The 22193-nt window shown below is 45.0% G+C and overlaps 1 long non-coding RNA gene and 1 other non-coding gene across 2 annotated transcripts in view; both read right to left on the bottom strand.

Annotated features, from left to right (window-relative positions):
• The window catches only part of LOC137649688 (uncharacterized), a 56972-nt gene that overhangs the window by 19280 nt on the left and 15499 nt on the right, over positions 1 to 22193 (bottom strand). The window contains exon 2 of the long non-coding RNA XR_011045823.1: positions 3315 to 3414. This is a non-coding gene — a long non-coding RNA (uncharacterized lncRNA). The remainder of the gene's footprint in view (positions 1 to 3314; positions 3415 to 22193) is intronic.
• On the bottom strand, positions 482 to 600 carry LOC137650333 (5S ribosomal RNA). Its single transcript, XR_011045961.1, has one exon. It is a non-coding gene; the product is annotated as a 5S ribosomal RNA (ribosomal RNA).

Below are 22193 nucleotides of genomic sequence, written 5' to 3'. Positions count from 1 at the left end.
GCTGGACGTAGTTTGTTCGACAAACTTGATCAGAGCTGAGAGGTCGACGACGGAACTCCCGTCTCAGATGCTTTCCTACGAGAAAGGATCGACTGAAGAAGCCGGGGGGGGGGGGGGGGGGGGCGAAGCTGTCAACGACCCTATGGAGGACCTTCTCCTAAGGCATGGATCCTTCTGCCCAACGGGCAAACCTCTTGCCGACCCCATGGCATAAAGGCTCAGTGACACTGGATTCGCTGACAATGACGGAGAGATGGTAAGAGCGAGGCGCGATATCCTTGGCTGATCACGGAGATCGTGCAGGAATCGGCATCGGGAAGCTGTTATCCGGACGAGTAACCTTAGGCATCCCCCCAGCGTGAGACCTGCAAGGGGGGTTGCCAATCCTAGAGTTGTGAACTCTGCCTCTCCATCTAGAATTATGCCTCCCCGGGAGAGCCTCCCGTGCTACCTGTCCCTGACAGGAGGGGACTGCTATTAATGCCAACAGCATCTGGTGTTCCCAGGCGGTCACCCATCCAAGTACAGACCAGACCCAACGTTGCTTAACTTCGCTGATCGGGCGAGAAGCGGTGTTTTCAACTTGGTATGGCCGTTGACACAGAATTATAACAATTATAATTATGTAACTATGTAATTATGTAATATAAAAATGAATGAACACTAAATAAAGAACGAAAACTCCGAAAGGAATCGTTCTACAAAAGCTGAAAAATCAACAAATACAATTAGATTCATAAACTAATTGAGACAAAACGTACGGCGTAGCAACCCCACCCACACGGGAAGGAAGCTACTCAGACGTAGTAAAGGTAACGTAGTAAAGGGTGAACGACCTCAAAAGAGAGAGAGAGAAAGACCGTAGTCAAACTCGATCGCGACCCATGAAATTACACCGTGGTGGCCTAACTGCCGAGGGCTCCACGGAGATATCGTACACTACACACACAAGCACGAACTCTGAAAAGGAAACTTACTGATTTCTATACTCAAATATATACATAAACACGAAAAAATGTTTACATATATATTGAGTAAAAGAAAAGTAAGTGATTAAGTAAAGACAAAACAAGTAATGGCTGCCAAGCGAGGATGAAGACAGGCACGTCTGTCCATCGTCCGAGCCAAAAGTGAAGTGAGACATTTCACCGGTGTGTGAGGGGGGTAGGGGTAGCAAGCTACCCCTCCCCCTACCCCTGCTAACTAGCGCGGGGTAGTAAACCCTCGTTAAAATCTAATGGCTCGTCAATTTCAGCTAGGCCGAAAGTAAACCCAATGTAAATAGCGTGGTTTGTATTTCGGTTACGGAACAAAAAAGGATTTCAAGATTAAATGAAAGAGAAAATGATTAACGATAGTTCAAACTCAAAGAAAACGTTGTACATCACCAAACAACTTCCCAACAGAGTAAGACAGCGAGAGCGAACTTCAATATGACAGCCAGCTATGGCAGCAGAAGAAGAACTGAAGTGGCTGGGTGTAGTTCCACCTGTGGTACCGCTAGGGCGCGGTTGTACACCTGCCATATCTACGATAGTGCAAGATTTTGAATTTATGCCACGGCGTCAGGAGACTTCAGCTCTTATATAACCAGCGGTTAAGTTTTATATTTAAAAAGAGGGTGTAGAAAAGAAGGAAAAGGAGGGTGTAAGCAAGACATAGAAAAAGGGTGCAGACAACAGAGAGAAAGAGGGTGCTAGCAAGACAGAGAAAGAGGTTGCTGGCAAGACAGAAAAAGAGGCTGCAGGCAAGACAGAGAAAGAGGCTACAGGCAAGACAGAGAAAGAGGCTGCAGGCAAGACAGAGAAAGAGGGTGTGGACAAGAAAGAGAAAGAGGGTGTAAGCAAGACAGATAAAGAGGGTGCAGACAACAGAGAGAAGGAGAGTGTCAGCCAACACAGAGAAAGTGTGCAGGCAAGACTGAGAAAGAGGGTGCCTACCTGGCTGAAAAATAGGGTGCAGGCAAGACAGAAAAAGAGGACAAGAGAAAGGTCTCCATGAACCTCCTTGTACTCTCCTTGGACCAATCCTCGGTTCGTACAACGTGGCCCACTGAACCCAACCACAGATCCAGCCATGAAGCAACCTGCATGGTGTACTTCGGGCCTTCTCGATGTTGATGAGCTCTGGGGCAGAGAAAGTAACCGAAAGCCCAGAAAGCCTCTCAAGAGAGAAGGAATCAGAAGGAGAACAATCTCTTTTAGCCTCATTACAACAAGCACCATACTACTTCTACCGAAATAGGTCTCTTTTTATAGTTTATATGTGAAAGGTGTGTATTAATGTTGTTACTGTTCTTATAATATTCTATTTTAATTATTCATTACTTCTCATATGGTTTACAGTATTTCCTTATCTCCATTCCTCACTGGGCTATTTTACCCTGTTGGAGCCCTTGGGCTTCTAGCATCCTGCTTTTCCAACTAGGGTTGTAGCTTAGCTAGTAATAATAATAATAATAATAATAATAATAATAATAATAATAATAATAATAATAATAATACTGAGAGGGGCAACCAATCCCCACAAAAATCACAGGTTGAAGAATACAAGCAGCGCCTACCACAGCAACTCGGTGACAAAGAATGAGGTCTACCATGACCCAGCTCATATAGGTACTATGAGGGTGGCCTTCAAGACCGGGCCAAGTATGCACAAGCACACAAGGAAAAGGAAAGGCACAACACAGCGTGGACAGTAATCATAGCGAATGTCCATTCAGGGTTATGAACAGAAGTGCTGTGGGCAGTGCTTAACCACAGCGTGGGTAAACAACTGATAACCACACTGTTAATATAGCATCCCAAGAATTCTTTCTTTCTGGTGTAGTAAAATGATATAGGAGTATAAATGACGAGGATTTGTATCCATTAGAGAACAAGCAAAAATGTACAGTATACTCTTACATTTCAATTAATAAATTTCAAGTATGTGCTGATCCCTTACTCTCCACTACAAAAGACCTTATCATTTTAGCTTATTAGTTCTTACATTTTATTTGTCCTTCCTCAATATATCTCTTGTGAAAAATATAGATAGACAAAAATAAATGAAAAGTCTAATAGTAAACATTAAGCATACAAGATTAATCTAGTTGCAATGGTACAGTAACAATGAAACAACTTTGATAAAAAAAAAAAAAAAAATTCCTCGAGTTCTAGGGTAATATCATATTCATGAGAACAGCATGTTGAACACTGAGTAAATTACCCTGTACAATAGTCCTCATTTATGAAAATAGTTTCCACAAAGTTTACGTTAATCATCCCCTCAAATAAATGATTAAGTTTAGAATGTAATGAAAAAAAAAATACCTGTACATTAGGCAGCACCAGTTGAGTAGCTAGGTGATGTAAAATACTTTACCAAAACCACAAATCTGACTTCCGTTATTACTCCCTTTTGTTGAAGATCCTGTATAAAAGAGAAAAGATGTGTTACATAATCGCTAATACGAAAATCATATTTTTTTAAATCTTTAAAACATGAAACAATCAATCACATATTTGACACTGTACAAAAGAAAAAAAAAAATATGTAAATTAACAAGAATTACAAAAGAATTAATCTAGCCCGGTAAATATCATCATACAAATTAACTTGTAAAATATTTTCCATCTGTTATTGTGGATATGACAAGCCACCAAAGCATAATGCTTTCAAGCTCAATAAAAATGAGCCACAGATTCCCTTTTAATTGTCTAATGCACCAAAATTCCTATTTACCATTAAAATGTGTAGTAAAACATATGGTTAATAATTACCATACTCAAAACTGCACAGATTGCATGCTGTTTTTAGCATCAAGCTAAAGATTTGACTATAAGAAAATCTAAAAAAATGTGCATTGAAACAAAATATCATATACATACAGATAAGACTCACTGCTCTCAAAAACACCCATCTGCAGGATACAATTTGGGAACAACCTAAAACCAACTTTCTGAGTCATACATTTGTGAAAGCCATGAATGCACTGCACTCTGAACAACAATATATAGAATATTCTCTTGCCCACCCAATGACCAGATTATATCCATTCTTGTGCCTTAATATTTTGTCATTGCTTGAAGACTTCTACAAACTTAAATAAATAATTTTTTTTAGGTCAGAACCACTGACTGGGAAAATTTCACTGCAGCTTTTATGAAACAACAATAGAACTTTGTGCAATACATAAGCAGTTTTACAAACATTTGTAAAATTATGGACCATAATTTATTTTTTTTTCACCTTCTCGTAAGGCAAAAGAAAAAAAATAGACAAATTCGGGAATAATTTGTATATTTCTTAACTATGCAAACCTTCAGCTATTTACAGTGGAAATATGTTTCAGCAGTACCTGAATCCAGTCATAAGACTTTTAAGTTTGGTGTAACTACACACTGTTACTTAGCGGAGTGGAGGGAGTTCGACCAGTCCCCTTGCTCACCCTCTCTCTAGTAACAATATGACAAATTCGTAGATAATTTTTATTTTTCCTAATGATACAAACCTTTAGCTATTTATTAGGGGTTATTACTTTAAGCGAAGCTGAAAGGATGAGCCATTAAAATTTTAGGATGGTTAACTGCCAATTCTGCTAGTTAGCGGGGGTAGGGCGGGTAGCTTGCTACGCTCCCACTCACACACAGGTGATTTAGCTCACTTTACTTGGAGGTAGGACTTCAAGGGAGATAGGGCTGGCAGGTAAGTTTGCATACATAGCTAAAGGTTTGTATCGTTAGGAAAAATACAAATTATCTACAAATTTATCCATTGTTCCGTAACTGGAATACAAACCTACGCTATTTATTAGGGGCGACTCACCCATTAGGAGGGTGGACGTTCCTGCCAAACTGGCTTTTTGCTTTACCAGAAGGCTCCTTATTTTGAATAGGTCTGTACCAAAAAAAAAAAAAGAGGTCCCTGCACCTCGCTAAACCTTGCTCCGCAAGGTCCGTGGCCTACGCAAGCTGTGAGATGTTTAGAAGTGTGACTGTCCACATAAAAGTTAGTCCGAGTCTTTGTAGGAAAAACTGATGTTACCGGGACTTTCCCAATACCAATTCGCCCGGGTATGGGGACGCAACAGTATTAGCTTAATACTAAGAACACAAGGAAGCATGGTTTACCTGCAGTGATTTGAGGTCATCTTATGCAGAGAACCCAGGATGCTGCTTTCCCCAAGAGAGGGGTGAATGAAGAAAAGAATAAGAGCCAGTCAAACTTTTTCATATTGCACACTAAAACCGGGTAACGGTGCCCTCAACTTTCTGCTACTTGTCCAATAAGGAGCTTAAGGTATTATACCAGCTGTTGTGCAGCCACCACAGGGCCGATAGAGAACCTATTAAGCTTTCTTTGGGTCACGTCTTGCAGGTAGTGGGCTGTGAACGTATTCTGACGTTTCCACACTCCAGCCTGTAGAACCTGCGTCACAGAAAAGTTTCTCTTGAATACCAGAGACGTAGCTATGCCCCTGACATGGTGGGCTTTGGCGCAACGTGGAGGAGGAGGGTCCAGATTCAGGGCATGGCCTATGACCTTGCAAATCCAGGCAGAGATGGTGTCCCTCCTCTTGTTCCTCCCCATGCTGATGAAAAGTGCAGACACACGGGGACGGGCTGCGGCTGTTTTCTTGGGGTACAGCCTCAAACTCCTCACTGGGCAGAGTAAGACATGATCAGGATTATCAGTTACAGAGCGGAGACTCAAAATCCCGAAGGAGTCGAATCGGGGATCTGCTACTCCCGGCTTCTGAGTCTTGGCTACAAACTAAGGGACGAAGCCGAATGTTACCTCTCCTCATCCCCTTGAATGGGCGATGTCTTATGAGAGACCATGAAGTTCACTAACTCGCTTGGCCGAAGCCAAAGCTAGCAGGAGCACCATCTTCCAAGTGAGGTGGCGATCTGTTGCCTGGCGTAATGGTTCATAGGGAGGTCTTTTTAGAGACCTGAGAACTCGAACCACGTTCCATGGGGGAGTCTCACTTCAGACTGAGGACAGGTAAGTTCGTAACTCCATATGAGTAAGGAAAGTTCTAGCAATGAGGATATATCCATTCTGTTAAGTCTAAGGGCTAGGCTTAAGGCTGAGCGATATCCTTTAACCGCCAAGACTGAAAGGCATACTTCTTCACACACATACACGAGGAACTCCGCTATTAGTGGAACAGTGGAATCGAGAGAGATGAGATACCCCTTCCACGACACTAACGGCAGAAGACTTTCTACTTTGCCTGGTAGACAGCTGCTGATGATTTCCACAGATATCCAGACATCCTGCTTGCAACTTGTTGCAAAAATCGTCTCTGAGTGAGAAGATGCTGGATAGTCTCCAGGCGTGGCTTTGGGGAAGATCTTGGCATGTGGTCGTTTGAGTAGATCGTCTCATGGAGGGAGTTCTCTTGGATACTCCGTCAGGAGTTGAAGAAGGTCCGGAAACCATTCCGCATGATGCCATAGCGGAGCTATGAGAGTTATCAAGAGGTTAACCGATATTTTGGCCTTGTTGAGTACCCTCCCTATCAGACCAAACGGGGGAAAGGAGTAAACGCCGATGTTGTCCCATCGTTGGTGGAATGCATCCTGCCAGAGAGCCTTGGGGTCTGGGACAGGGGAGCAGTACAACGGAAGCCTGAATTTCAGGGCCATTGCGAAGAGATCAACAGTTGGAGAACCCCACAAAGTCAGGACTTTATTGGCTACTAGATCATCCAAAGACCACTTGGTACTAACTATCTGAGATCCTCTGCTCAGGTTGTTGGCGAGCACATTCCTCTTGCCTGAAATGAAGCTTGCCGATAGTGGTATCGAGTGAATCTCGGCCCATCTCAGGGGCTACAAAAAGGTACAGTGAACCCTCGCTACTTCGTGGTTCGACCATCGCGGATTCACCACTTCGCGGGTTTTTTCCATAACCCATATATATATACATATTGCGGATTTTCCGGAAATTTCGAAAATACCGCGAAATCTGAAGACCCCCAAATACGATATTTTGTTACCTGTAATTCCATTAATACTGTAATTAGTAATATCTGCTCTTACTGATTGTTCATTGCCTTACATATGATATATAATTCAGCACAGAAAGAAATAAAACACGAAAAGAGAATGTGATCATACGATAATACAGTACTGTATACAGTACGTAGTAAAATTAAATCGAACATGAAACGCAAATCAGATGCAGTCATACCATATTAGAATGGTGTAAGGCTGCTGATGGCTACTATACTACAAATGTAATGGATGTGCATCTTTTCCATGATTCTTTTGTATGTATACGTACGTAGTACTGCATCCAATAATATTCTTTGTTGCAAAAATCACATTTCGAATAAGCGTACGAGAGAGAGAGAGAGAGAGAGAGAGAGAGAGAGAGAGAGAGAGAGAGAGAGAGAGAGAGAGAGAGAGAGACATCCTACAAAAGAATAAAATAGCATACGTAAAGCTATTACGTGTATTATTATTGTTATTATTATTATTATTGTTGTTGTTGTTAATAAAATTATTATTGTTATTATTATTATCATTATTATTATTATTATTACTGTATTATTATCATACGATAATTCAGTACTGTATACAGTACGTAGTAAAATTAAATCGAACATGAAACGCAAATCAGATGCAGTCATACAATATTAGAATGGTGTAAGGCTGCTGATGGCTACTACTGTACTACAAATGTAATGGATGTGCTTCTTTTCCATGAATCTTTTGTATGTATACGTACGTAGTACTGCATCCAATAATATTCTTTGTTGCAAAAATCACATTTCGAATAAGCGTACGAGAGAGAGAGAGAGAGAGAGAGAGAGAGAGAGAGAGAGAGAGAGAGAGAGAGAGACACACATCCTACAAAAGAATAAAATAGCATACGTAAAGCTATTATTATTATTGTTATTATTATTATTGTTGTTGTTGTTAATAAAATTATGATTGTTATTACTATTATCATTATTATTATTATTATTACAGTACTGTACTGTATTATTATCATTATTTATTATTATTATTATTAATACTGTACATACGGTATGCGCGGGGTATCTTGTATGAGTTGGTAACCTACGCATCATATACTGTAAGACGGGTTGTGATTGGTTCAAGCGCTGATAGATGACGAATCAGAACTCAAGTTTTGTTATCTAGCCTGTGATTGGTGTTTTGCCCTCATCTCCAGCTTCCAGCATCTAGGTTCTCGCGGGCCCGGGTCGTCCACTCTCTGTTCCCGCGTATCGCTGAGTAGACGTTCTTAAGTTTGTGAAGTTTAATCTGTGCTGTGTGCGACCTTTCTAAGTTGAACTTTTTGTCAAATCCTACTGTACAATGCCTCCAAAGCGTTCTGCTTCTACTAAGGCTGGTAGTGAGCCTAAACGCCACCGAAGGATGATGACGATTGCTGAGAAGGTTACGCTTCTCGATATGTTAAAAGACGGTAGAAGTTACGCGTCCGCGGCGCGCCATTTTGGGATCAACGAATCTACTGTTCGCTATATCAAGAAGGACGAGGTGAACATTAGAAAGACGGCTGCAATCACCTTTAGCAGATCAGCGAAGCGAGTCGTTACAACGCGTAATAAAACGATCGTACGCATGGAAGGTGCTTTAGCTGTGTGGATTGCCGACTGCCGGAAGAAGAACATAGCCTTGGATACAAACACCATCCGAACAAAGGCTTTGAGCTTGTATCAGAATTTTGCTGCAAAGGAACCTCAAGACGACGATGGCAACCATGCTGAAGAAGATGATGATGCAGATGATCCTCAACCAGGGACATCCACTGATTCCCAGCCTCAGAAACAACGTTTTTCCGCCAGCAAAGGATGGTTCGCGAAATTTCAGAAACGCTTCGCCCTGAAAAGCGCTTCCCTGCATGGGGAGGCTGCTTCGGCTGACACTGCCGCTGCTGAAACTTACGTGAACCAGACGTTCAAGAATATTATCGCCGAAGGTGGATACAAGCCGGAACAAGTCTTTAATATGGATGAGACCGGCTTGTTTTGGAAGAGAATGCCGTCTCGAACTTTCCTGTTCAAAGAGGAAGCCAAAGCCTCTGGCTTTAAAGCATTCAAGGATCGCGTTACCCTCGTGATGTGTGGCAATGCTGCTGGATTTATGCTAAAGCCGGGGCTTATTTATAAGTCGAAAAATCCTCGCGCTTTGAAAAATAAGAATAAGAATCTCCTTCCCGTGTACTGGATGCATAATCCAAAAGCATGGATTACGAAGATGCTGACCTCCAACTGGTTCCACCAGTGTTTCATCCCGCAAGTCAATGAATATCTCGTAGAGAAGGGCTTGCCATTCAAGATCCTTCTCCTTATGGATAACGCTGGTGGACACGCAACTGACCTGTCACGTGAGGGCGTTCAGGTTGAGTTCCTGCCACCCAACACCACGTCATTAATTCAACCGATGGACCAGGGGGTTATCAGGGCGTTCAAGGCCCTCTACACGAAGAATACCTTGGCGGACCTCATTGCGTGTGTGGATGCTGCCCAAGAGGATGAGGATGAAGATTTTAACTTGAAGGCGTACTGGCGGCAGTACACCATAGCCACGTACCTGAAGAATATTCAGAAGGCACTTCAAGAGATGAAACCTGCAACTGTGAATGCGAGCTGGAAGAAGTTGTGGCCCGAGATTGTTTACGACGACGAGGGATTTACACCTGCTGAAATCCAACACTCTGCAGTACGCAAATCTGTGCAGTTGGCTGCCATAATTGGAGGTGACGGGTTTGGCGACATGACGACTGAAGACGTCGACAAGTTGTTGGACTGCCATTCCCAGCCCCTAACTGACACAGACCTCGAAGACCTGACGAAATCGGCAAGCGAAGAAGAGAGTGAAACCCAGGAAGAGACCCAAGAAAATGTCGAAGAAACGGGCTTAACACTAGAACGGCTTGCCAAGGTCTGCAACCATATAAAGGAGGTGAAAGAAATGTTGCAAGAGTGGGACGAGGATATGGTTCGGTCGATGCAATTCTGCAACAAGGTTGATGACATAATGACTCCCTACAAGATGCTCTTAGATCGAAAAAAGAAGCAGCGGAAACAACTTCCGATCACAATGTTCTTCAAGCCTCGCAAAAAAGAGCAAGTTCCTCCTGCTACTACGCCTTCGGAAGAAATTGAAGAAGTTGAAGAGGTGTCCCAGGAAAAGACACCTCCGTCTGAAGAGACGTAAAATACTACCTGGCTGCACAGTAGAACACATCATCAGCTTCATCATCATCATTTCTACTGTGCAGCAAATTCATCGCCATCATCATTCAAGTTTTTCTTGAACTTCTTTCGTGGTGAGTACAGTAACAATCTTTATTTTTTACTCTAATATTCTCACATTCTAATACTGTATTTGTGCCTGTTTTATAGTTTAGTACTGTACTGTATGCATTAAGTTAAAGGGAAGGTTTTAAAAGTCTACATGTTGTAACCTATCATATTTTTTTTTGTTTAAAATTTACATTTACGTACGTAAAACAATCTCTCTCTCTCTCTCTCTCTCTCTCTCTCTCTCTCTCTCTCTCTCTCTCTCTCTCTCTCTCTCTCTCGTAAATTGATTTTTTTTGTTTAAAATTTACATTTACAGTACGTACGTAAAACAATCTCTCTCTCTCTCTCTCTCTCTCTCTCTCTCTCTCTCTCTCTCTCTCTCTCTCTCGTAAATTGATTTTTTTGTTTAAAATTTACATTTACAGTACGTACGTAAAACAATCTCTCTCTCTCTCTCTCTCTCTCTCTCTCTCTCTCTCTCTCTCTCTCTCTCTCTCTCTCTCTCGTAAATTGTTTTCCTGCTTTGCTACGTACTATATGTACTGTACAGTACTGTATGATTTTATATAGATACGGTAAATTATATTTGTAAGGTAACATATTTTGTAAATGCTTTTACTGTAAATACTGTACTGTATCATTATTTATCACTATCATCATGCGCGTTAAATGCCTTGTTTGTTCTGAGCGTGGTTGTTTACTGAGCGTACAGTACTTTATGACGCCGTCGTTTCAGGCGGCGTCATAAAGAAAAACATTTCATTTGGAAGTCCTAAGAAAAATAAAGTAAAACAATGGTAATAAAAAAATCAACATACTGTATAATCAATATAATCGATGCAAAAACTAACCTATACATATATGTGTACACTAAATGAGTTTGTTTCTTCATTATGATCAGAGATGAACGTAAACAAAACATTGGTTGCCATTTTTTATCGTGCTTTTTAGGTGTTTAGGAAACGCATGATATAAAATCGCCTTTAATATTTGTGCCTGTTTTAGTTTAGGGTGCTGTAGTACATGCATTAAGTGTTCTGTACATTAAAGGGTAGTTTGTTAACAGTACTATGTACAAGGGAAGGTTTTAAAAGTCCGAATATACATGTTAAATAAATAGGTAAATATGATGTCACTACTTCGCGGAATTTCACCTATCGCGGCCGGGTCTGGAACCTATCTACCGCGATAAACGAGGGTTCACTGTACCTCCTTGATCGTTGATGTGAGCCAATACTGTGGTGCTGTTGCTCGTCACCCCCACTGAGTGGCCCGCCAGGAACTGGTGGAACTGTTGAAGGGCCAGAAAGATGGCCTTCATCTCTAAGAGATTTATGTGGAGGTACTCTTCTGACTCTGACCAGAGGCCTGAGGTTGTGTGCTGCAGCACGTGGGCTCCCACCCTTTTTTTTAAGTGTCTGAGAACACCATCAAATCTGGGGGGAGGACAAGAAGATCAACTCTCTTTCGTAGGTTCTCGTCTTCTGACACCCACCCTTCAAGGTCCGTCTGTTCCGCTGATCCCGTGGGGATCAATATGTCCAGGGAGTCAAAAGCCTGATTCCACCAGGAATTGAGTCGCCACTGGAGAGATCGAATCCTGAGGCAACCGTTAGGAAATAGACAGGCCAGGGATGAAAGGTGTCCGAGAAGACGTAGCCATGTCTGGGCTGGAAGTTCTTCCCGTCTGAGAAAGGGTCCCTGCGACCTTTCTCAGCCGAATTATCATGTCGTCTGATGGGAAGGCTTTGTGGAGATTGGTGTCTACTATCATGCCTAGGTATACCAGTCTCTGCATAAGAAGCATAGCAAACTTATCAAGGTTTACCATGATCCCAGATCTTGTCAAAGCCTCAGAGGTCTGTCTCGGTGTTGAAGAAGGGTTAACACCAAGTCCGCTAGGATTAGCCAGTCATCTAGATAACGGAGGAGACGGATGCCAATCCTGAGTGCCCAAGATGATACTAGGTTGAACTCACTGGTGAAGACTTGAGCTGCTGTGGAAAAACCGAAGCACAGCACCTTGAACTGGTATTACCTGTTGTCTAGGCTGAATCTTAAGTACTTCCTTGGAGACGGATGGATAGGGATCTGGAAGTACGTATCCTTTAGGTCCATTGTGCACATGAAGTCCCGTGGTCTTACTGTTTGTCTGACTGTGTATGCTGTCTCCATGCTCAACAGTTTGCTTGACAAACTTGTTCAGAGCTGAGAGATCAATGACGGGTCTCCAGCCTCCAGACGCCTTTTTCACAAGAAAGTGTCGACTGAAGAAGCCTGGGGACTTGTCGAGGACCTCTTGGAGAGGGCCCTTCTTCAACAAGGTCTAGACTTCTGCCCGGAGGGCTAGTTCGTTTGCTGATCTCATCACAAAGGAGTCTACTGACAGTGGATTCCTGATCAGGGGAGGGGAGATGTTGTGAACGGGACGTGATACCCTGAACGAATAACGGAGATTGTCCAGGGCTCCGCACCAAGTTGCTTCCACCTTTCCCAGCAACTTTGTAGGCATCCCCCTCCACTGGTGGACAAGCGGGGCGAATGGCTTTTCTAGCTTTTGCAGCCTCAGCCGCTCCCTCTAGGAAATTTCCCTTCCCTGGAGGACTTAGTGCCTTTCCCTTCTTTGGTCACAAAACGCTTTTAAAAACAACTGTCTTTGCTGCTCTCTTGTTCGTCACGATCTTCGTTGGCTGGGACTGCTGAGGAGCTGGTGGTTTATAGGACTTGGATGTCAAACACCTATGGAGGAGGGAGTCCTGGTGGGACTTCCTCCATCTCTCGTCAACATGTCCAACGTCCTTTTGCTCAAACAGAAAGGATCCCTCTAAAGAGGAGTTCCCGAGCCTAGCGATCTCGGTATTCAGGACCTGCTGATGGAATCTCTCTGACACTGCATCCTGACTTTTCAGAAAGGTGTTCGCTCATAAGTTCGAGACTTGATGGCCGAGAAACTCGATGGTGCGAGTGCCTGAAAGAAGGAAAGTTTCCATCGCTTTACTGGTGCGTTCCTTGGAGAAATCCTCGGTTCAAACCAGGATTCCCAGGGTCCCCAACCACAGATCAAGCCACGAAGTAGCCTGAATGGCATACTTCGTGACCTTCTGCTTGAGGATTTCAGATGCTGAGAACGAGACCTGATGGCTAGAGAGCCTTTCTAGAGAGACTCCCTTGGTGATCTCTTCCAGAGAGTGATGGAGACAAGGAGCTGGATGAGGCTCGTCCAAAATCTCAAAATATCTCCTCTGTGGAAAGCGAGGAGGTGGAAGAAGCTTGGCGGTAGAGCCGGAACGTTGGGAGAAGGAGAGCTCGGAGGGCTGTTGAGCGATCTTAGCCCGGGCACCCTTTAGCCCTTGAGACTAGGGCAAGGTTGTACTGGTCTAGAGGGCTTCTGAGTGCCAAGAAAATGGTCTATGACTGTGTCTTTTCCCTCTCGTGGGGAGATCTTCGGGTTGGTAAACCTGTTCAGTACCCTAATAAGAATCAGAACTTAACAGGAAGCATGTTCTGACTCTTTCTGCTCCCCCTCCAAAGTGGGACTAGCAACAAAGTCTCCTTCTTCCACACCAGAGAGCTCCTCTCGGGGTGGGTCGCGGGCATCCCTGGAGTGACTAGTGGTTCCTGTAGGCCTGGAGGTCCATGAAGAGGACTTTAAAAGAGCCTTGGAGTCTTTTGATTCCTTCCGAGAAAGGAGGTAGGACTCAAGCATCAAAGGCCGGATTTGACCGTCTCTCCTGACTTCCGTCGGTGGTGAAGAACTCTCTGTGCGAGGAGAAACTTCCTCAGAAGGTGGAAGGGAGGAAGTCCGAGCCTAGCGCTACTTCCTCAGCGGAGGTGAGGTAGGACAGTGTCCAGCGGGAGAGACAGGGAGGACAGGCCTTGAAGGCCTAACAGGAGTTAGTTTAACCTTAGGGGATGTAACTGCATCTGACACTCCTTTTTTCCTCTTCAGGGGAGAAGCCAAGGTTCCTCGCAGTAGGAGAGGGCGAGCTCTGCGTCGAAGACGCCCTCTCAGGGCCGGGGATCAGCAAGCTGACTTCTAGAAGCAGCAGTACACCACAGAGGAGTCTCTATAAGTGAACTCCCCAAGGAGAAGAAACACTCGCAGGAGAGACAGAAGAAAGACTAAGTTCCCCTCGAAGGATGAACAGGAATGTGGGAACAGATTGGCAGCAACAGCTGGAGAATCTGAAGGTGTAGGGGCGTCTACAGCGGCCACAAAAGACATCTCAGACACTACAACATCGACGCACGACAGAGGATCTAACTCCGAAGTTGATGATAGCTGCGCACTAGCACCACGAATGAAGAAGCACAGCAAGGAGTCCTTGGAGGGTGGACCTGGAAGCCCCAAGGATGACCACACCAGTAAAAAAGAAGACAGAGATAAGGCCTCACCCGGGAGGAGAAGTGGGGTAGGTTTACTAGGGGAAGCAACACCATCTCTTGAGGACCGGGGTTGGCGGTATATTAAAGGATCTACGCTACTACTCAACGGTCTCCCAGAAGAAACCGAACGAGCAGGAGCTACGGAGGACGATTGGAAAGCGGAAGAAGAGGTCTTGGGTTTTTCCCCTTTCAAAGAAACCTTCGAAAGAGAAATATCCCGCTTTGACTTCTTCTTCTGCTGTCGCCCAAACCTTTCCCACTGGGAGGCAGACCACTCCCGACGCTCACCTCTGCAGAGGGGACAAAGGGTGTGGCGATCGGTGTCCACAGCTGATATGAAGGTTCTGCAGGGCCGACCTTCAAGTCCAGGGCAAGTACGCATGGTCGCAGAAGTCAACACAAACACACCGTGAGTGAGAGACATTGAGGGCGACCCATAGGGTGTACCTTCTCTCTTGGTCGAGGGTAACACCAGGAGAGACCTGTCCTCTGGATCAGGTGAATTTCTGATGTGTAGGGGTCCTGGGTCATTGAGGGGCACCCCTGGGACAAAAGGGAGCAACCCATGCCCCATAGAGGGACTTTATTACCCGACTACGGGTAGGTAGGCTCAAACTCTGAAGAGCGATGATTGGAGACAAGGAAGAAAGGCATATTCTTCCAGTCAGGAGATGTTCGAGGAACGAGCAATGGACTCCCGTCCCCTAAGTCTAGGAGCAGCCTTCCTCTCGATAGCAATTTTAAGGGTTTATTACCAGAATTACACCCACGAGAAAAGAGAGAAGCCTTACACGATCCTCACCTCGCAGCATCTAGTCGTAAAGGAAGTCCTCAATGGGTTCTCCGATGTTGTAGACTCATCGCTGGACGTGATAGGGCTGTTAGGCAAGACGAGTCTGGTGTGCTAGCCGAGTTTCTTAATGAGTTAAGACTGCTGAAGAGACCTGCTCGGTGGTGGTCTGAAGTAATTTTCCCTAATATAAAAAGGGAGCCTAATAGGTGAACGCAGTCTTTCTTATCCATGCTGCTTCCCATAGGAAGGCCTCTGAACAGAGGGCAAAGGAGGAAGTATCCCGTAGAAGGGGTTGATTGATTAAATTTCAAAACCCATTGACAGGATCCCCCTAAGGGGAGACCATTTAGGAGCAGGAAGTGTTTCCCGTGAACGGGAAAACAGATGAATCACTGCCGTCACCCTAGGCAAATCTTCCCGAGAGAAGTAGATGCCTTTCTAGGATGTTAAGAGATGGTACTACTCGTGCTCGGACCATAGTCCTGAGGACAGGTGGTACCGTATGTGCTCCCCCCCTTTTCTTTGATGCTTTCATGGGAAACGTTAAATCCGGGAAAACCAAGGAAATTGACTCCCTGGATGAGATTCTCAACCTCCTTATCAGGACAGCCTCTTGCTTGGATCTCGTAGAGAACCAAAGGAAAGGAAGATCCATGTTGGCGAAGAACCTGGGATCTGGCTGTTCCTAAAGAGGTTGGATTCGACGGAGACTGATGCAGTCTTGTTGAACCTGTGGGAGTTTCTGCTGGCTGATGACCATGTCTATGGATACTCGTATTCGCTATGACAGTCGGGTCTCTCTTGAGATTACTCCAATCCTCAGATTGTGGTTAACTCGAGGAGATGTCTCGGAGGAGCTCGAGACTCTTAGGTTCAGCCAGTCGTCCGAAGTCTTCGGAAACGAGGCTGATCCTGAGGGGGAAGGTTGACCTTAGGGTAAAAACCCCAAAAAGGGGACTAGGAGTATCAGTCCTAGTGGTCGATATTGTACAGGAAGCCAGGGGCTAACTGTTTGTATGATCGCGAGCCTTCCCCTTCCATGACAGCGATAGATGATTAAATTCATTCCCAGATGAGAGGCTAAAAGTGGAGACTTCTGAAAGAAGTGACCAAAGAAGCTCAGCAGTATCTTGATGAACCGCATTTTCTTACGAGACCAAATGTTCAGATTGTGAAGATAAAGAGTGACTGCTACCCAACTCCTAAAGGAGGATGGAAGAGACAAATGAGTATCTCTTGTGGCTTGGATGTGGACTCTGTCCTTGGTAAAAAAACATGACCCAAGTATTTTGAGCTGTAGGAGGGTTTTTTCCATTACTGAAAAAACCTTACTCTAGGGTGAGAAAGGAAGATATCCTTTCGAACAACTGCGGCCAAAGGGAGGGTTCCGGTTACATAAAAGAGCCATTGACCGAGTTCACAAAAAGACTAAGTATCGTGAAGGGTTGGGCAAATATGTTTCTCCGGGAAAGGATTTTGTGAATAGAGGTTGAAGGTGCTCACACGAAGGTCCAAGGGCGTGTAGGCCGACGGAGACCGTGAGAACACAAGATGCCAACAACCTCTGTTGTTCTAGAAGGTTACCCATCCCAGGGTTGACTGGGATTCTAGCAATTAATTAAGTTGCCTCAGATGTTGCGTTAGACTGCACTGAATTAAATTATCTAAGAACAAGAGAATGAGGGGGGTGGTAACCACATGAGGTTGTGCCTCCTAATGCAGGGGAGGGGAAATATTCAAAGAATTTGCCTACACAACCACGTCCGAGATCCAATTTGCTACAGGAGACTGCATAACTAACACAGTTGCTATCCATGCAAAGGTAATCCTATACTATAGGTGAAACAAGGGAGGAGGTAGCAGCTGAAGCAGCAACCTGGTCCTTGAGGCACATGGCCCATAAACTATTCTGTAGTAGGAACGAAGTGTAGGTGAAGAACGTACGTTCATGAGGGATGAACGTCCTTGAACATGCCGAATTCATTAAAGAAACCTGGCTACATGAATGTGGGTTCTTCAAAGTTCGCAGAAGATGAAAACTTCAAAAACCAAAGAAACGCTGTTTGTGAGAAACTAACTAAACCCAAAAGGTGAGGGGTATTAATCGCTAAGATTAGCGCTCGTGCCTTACCCCAGTCATTGTTGGGGTTGTGCAGGGTTAGGTTCCCAGAACAAAATCTGCATTGAACTTTTTCAACTCTACAGGGGAGGGCTACCAAAGAAGCATAAGCCTAACACAGAAATAAAAAAAATGACCTATGTCCTCTAGATGGGAGTACTCTCTAAAGAGAGATTCTCGGGAGCAGCTCCTTCAACTCTACGTGGGAGGGCTACCGAAATAGCGTAAGACCAAGAGAGGTGAGAAGACAATCTATGCCGTCTAGATTAGAGTACTCTCCGAAGAGAGACTCTTGGGAAGCACATGCGTCAATGAAGTACCGGTAAGGGTCTCCGACAGAAGGGATCTTTCCGGAAGTGTCTTTACCTGGGAAGGCAAAGTATCCAAGGTTAACCATTAGATGCTGGAAGTAGTTGCTGGTTCCTACAGCAACCTTGAGGAGAGCTGACTAGTGACGATCCTGAGCTGGCTTAATGATGATCACGAGCTGGTAAACAGCTAATGGCGAGCCTGCGAGCCACAAGCAAGTGAACATCAAGTTGACGAACGGTGAGCTGTCGGGTAAATAGACGGCGAACAACGAGTTGTCGAACGTCCATGGGGAACGGCGCAATCTTTAAGAAGCTGGAGATCTTTTAGCCGTTGAATCGGCGCTTGGCAAGCTGACGACCAGGGAGGCGGCGATCAGCGAGCTGACAATCGGTAAGTTGGCAACTGGTTAGCTGGCGATCGGAGAGTGGCAGATAGGAGAGTTGTCTAAAGTCTAGCTGTGAGCTGGAGATGGGCGAGCTGTAGGTAAGTTTAAAGGCTTCAAGACCATTTGAGATACTTCCTCAGTGGCCTCACAAGCAATAGTAACAGCTGATATGGGTTATCTGTTACAGAACGGAGACACTCAATCAGGAACGGCCCAAATCTAGGATCTGCTACAGCCAGATTTTGAGTCTTAGCTACAAACCCCAGGACAAAGCTAAGTGTCACTTCCCTCTATCCCCTCAAATGGGCAATATCGCAGTACAGACCATGTAGCTCACTGACCTTTGCAAGTCTGGCTTCTGATTGAGAGCATGTGTGCTCAAACCTTTGTATGAGGAGAGACAATTCCGTCTAAGAAATGCTAACGCCATTTAGTCTCAAGGTCGAGTGGTAGACTTTCACTGCCAAGACTGAGCAGAGATTTTCCTCCAAGAGATACAGTAAGAATTCTGCTATCACTGGGATAGTGGCACCGAGAGGAGTAATATCCCTTCCCCGACACCAACCATAAAAGACAGACTACTTTGCTTGGTAGACGGCAGAAGACAACTCCCTGGGGTAACCTGTCATTCTCCTCGCAACTGGTTGTGAAATGCCTCGCTCTATGAAGAGTTGCTGGATAACCTCCAGGCAGAAAGCTGTAGCGAAGCTACTGCTTTGTGTAAGACCTTTACATGTGATTTCCTGAGTGAATCCGGGAGTGGAACTAGCTCCATCTGTGCCTCCGTGAGCAAGGTAGGGTCTAGGAGCTATTGCATTTGCTGGCACTGCGGAGCTATCAGGATCATTAACCACTCTGTCGATGCCCTTTTAGAAAAAGACTCATCAGAAAGAAGTACTTTCAATTCTTAGACGAACAATCCGGAGATGTTGGGGAGGAACTGTCTGGAATGAAGGAGGAGTCTACTCGAGGGCAGACTACCTATGTCTGGTTACGGGAAGGTAAGAGGATCATGAATAATCTGACTCCCTTCCAAGGAATACAACCATCGAATTAGGAAGAGATCTAATGATTTATTAGAATGAGGTTCCAAATTGTATGATGGTACGTAGTCCTTACTATCCCTCACGGGTGTGCATCTGGCCATGGGAGTAACACATGCAACTAGCGAAGTGAACTGCCTTTGTTGGCGGCAGTAACAGCTTGTTTGCCTGCATGCAGTTGTGGGTCTCTGACTCTGGATAAGTGCTCAAAAACGGGCCTGAGCATCATAAACATGTTTCCATGTATGAGCACCCTCACGGAGCTCATGAAGTTACTTGCAGGAATAAAGTGTGTGATGAGGCGCAACATTATGGGCTCAAAGGAATTGATCGTTGACGATTCGTAGCACTGTGAACATGTTTGTGAGCATGCGTAAAACCCACAAAAAGTACATACAACTAGCAAAGCAATCAGACCTTTGTCAGTAGTAGGTGTCTGCCCACCCACCTTGTGTGTGGGACAAGCGTCCCTGTAAGCGAATACTTGCTTGCTATCATTCATAAAACTAAGCACAATATGACTCTATTATTTTGGGAATAGAGGTTTAGGAAACTAAAATTGAAGGGTTGTCTCACTAGACTGTTGCACCCTGAGGGCGAGAAGGGGTGAGGAGAGATTGCAACTGGTCAGAGGCCGACACCAGGTGAGTGTTCCATTGAGCTCTCTATCACATAGGGAAGAGAAGCCAGAGATGGTAGCCCCAAAAGATTGCCTTATGAGACTCGTTGCCTTCCGGCCTTCCGAACAACAGTGGAATGTGGCAGCTGCAAGCAGTCAGAAAGCATTCCTATCTGCAGCAATAACCTTGCAGGATTATGCCTAACCAGACTCACTGTGCTCCCAAAACTCGATACACCCCGGGGCACAATGGTGGCAAGCGGAAGCTGCAAGCGGTCGGTAGGCATTCCCATTTACGGCAATAACTCCTGAGGGTTTTGTCTTGGGCAAGTGCGCATGCGCAACGGCAGTAACTTGTACCTGCCCTTTATCATGGGGGCATTATCGAGCATCTGTAGTTGCGTAGAATTCATCAGAGGGATGTTTGCCTGAACACCTAGCTACGCTTAGTGTTGGGTGGTCTCTCTCTTATGAAAAATAATAGTCCCACATGCATGAGTTTATCTGCCCAAGTACGCAGAGAACACAAACACTCGCCAGGTTCCCAGAGGAGGTTGGCAAGGAAAGTCTTGCGAACTCATAGCTTGTTGAGGCGAGCACCAGCGAGCACAAAAGAGAAGCTGAAGCTCTGTGCACTGGCGTGTAGGAACCCACCAACTCACTATGAGCACTATGGTGAGCAATGTGGGTTGCATGCATACCTTCGTCAGGCAGAGAAGGTCTCCCAACCACATCGCTAGCACTCAGTGGATGAGTACGCAACACAGTGCATGACTTCTCTGCGAGACTGAGTCTGCTAACATAAGTTAACACGTCATGAAGCTCGGTACTTATGAACTCCTATCAGAGGAGGTATTTGCTAACAAAGAGAAGAATAAGGCTGGGATGAACTAGAAGAACAGTAGGTTCTCCCTCTTGAGAGGTTGAAACCATGAGGCGGAGGTCCCCAAGAGCCTGGCCTCACAAAACTCTCTGAGCTTTGTTGTGCCCAATGAGCACGGTGTAGACAATAATCCCAAAGAGTTATAGCCAGCAAGACTCGCAGATGAGAGAGGTAGTGACCGCAAGTGGCCAACAGACAGCAATGACTCAGAAAGGGAAATTACTTGAGACACTTTGTGCCCTGAGGACACGATGGGAGAGGCAGCAACCGTACACATCACCATCCTGTACCCCGAGGGTACAACAATGAAGGGTGGGAGCTGCGAGCAGCGACCTAACCCCATCATCGTCTAGCTCCAGGACGCTATGCTCTGAAGAGCAATAGCAAGGCATCCATGAATTGAGCACACGCTTGTGAAAGGCCACTGTGGGGGGGGGGACAACTCTGATGAAGGGCACCTTTCCCATGAACGAGATAATTACCCAACACTGCCAGGAGGGGCAAAGTGTCTTCCCAAGAATGGGATGGCTGCCCTACAATTGCAGTTGGCGAAGGGAGTCCTTCCTGGGCATGCTAAGGCTGACCAACACCTGGAGGTGAACCTCCCAGCAGCACACTCTGCTTACCATCAATGAGCTTAAGCTCTAGTAGTAGGTCTGGGTTCACTAAAAAAGGGATTCCTGGACTGGAAACTTTGAGGGGAACTAGTCTACAACTGCTCTCATTCCTACGCCGGAACAACAGGAACAAAGGCGAGTAGAAGCAGAATGTGTTGAAACAAAGGGCACAAGAACTCTATTGGTGCATTACCTCTAGTCTTGAAGGGGACGACCATGGTCAAGCCCTGCTGAGGTTGAGAGCGCTCCTGGTTTGTCTCTAACTGTATTACTTTCAAAAGTCATTCCATAAATGAGGAGACCCGAATCCCCCCAAAGAAGGTAGGAGTGGCAACGAAAGATGGTCCCCTGGTGGAGGATGATGCCGCTTCGCTAGAAGCGATGGTGTACACACCTAAGGTAAGTCCAGGGTCAGATGAACATTTTTCTACTTATTCATCCTCTACGGAGTCAAATTCAGTTTATTACAGGTTAACGGGAGAGAGACGGAATGTCTATTCACCCACGAGCCAAAATAACGTGGAATATTGTTACTAGTGCGAGTGTGAACGAGGTGGCAAGTACCACCTGCTAACTAGTAGTAGATAGTTACACCTCACTTTAAAATCTTATGGCTGGTTTCAACTGTCACGGAAATATATCTCCAATGTAAATAGTGAAAAGGTTTGTATATATTATAATGTATAGAATATGAAGGGGATGCAAGAAATACCTTACATAGACACCAATAAAATGAAGAGTAGTGTACTGTTGTATTTAC

This window comes from Palaemon carinicauda, chromosome 11, assembly GCF_036898095.1.
Source record: "Palaemon carinicauda isolate YSFRI2023 chromosome 11, ASM3689809v2, whole genome shotgun sequence".
In the NCBI taxonomy this organism is placed as follows: domain Eukaryota; kingdom Metazoa; phylum Arthropoda; class Malacostraca; order Decapoda; family Palaemonidae; genus Palaemon; species Palaemon carinicauda.
The sequence above is the reverse complement of the archived record's forward strand: the minus strand, read 5'-3'. Positions and strand labels throughout refer to the sequence as shown.